The following is a 219-nucleotide window of genomic DNA, read 5'->3' as shown; positions in this document are numbered from 1 at the left end:
AACTTTATTTCTATACAGTTAGCATTTAACTCAACTTGCCGAAAATTAACTCTATTAGAAGAATTTACTGTGAATCACCTTATTCATCTCATATCTCAGTGTTACATTAACTCAATTAGCCTTCATTAATCTTAAACTGAATTAAACTTTGACTTAGGCATTCTTAAAGGAGTTTGCCTTAAATCCAACACTTGATTAACAGTTGGAAAACCTGCTTGA

General features: G+C 30.6%; 1 protein-coding gene across 1 annotated transcript in view; it reads right to left on the bottom strand.

Moving 5' to 3' along the window:
- Nucleotides 1-219, bottom strand: part of LOC119586221 (cardioacceleratory peptide receptor-like) — a gene marked incomplete at its 5' end in the record, with an annotated part of 29,763 nt that overhangs the window by 9,439 nt on the left and 20,105 nt on the right.

This window comes from Penaeus monodon, chromosome 21 (genome assembly GCF_015228065.2).
Source record: "Penaeus monodon isolate SGIC_2016 chromosome 21, NSTDA_Pmon_1, whole genome shotgun sequence".
Lineage (NCBI taxonomy): Eukaryota > Metazoa > Arthropoda > Malacostraca > Decapoda > Penaeidae > Penaeus > Penaeus monodon.
The sequence above is the reverse complement of the archived record's forward strand: the minus strand, read 5'-3'. Positions and strand labels throughout refer to the sequence as shown.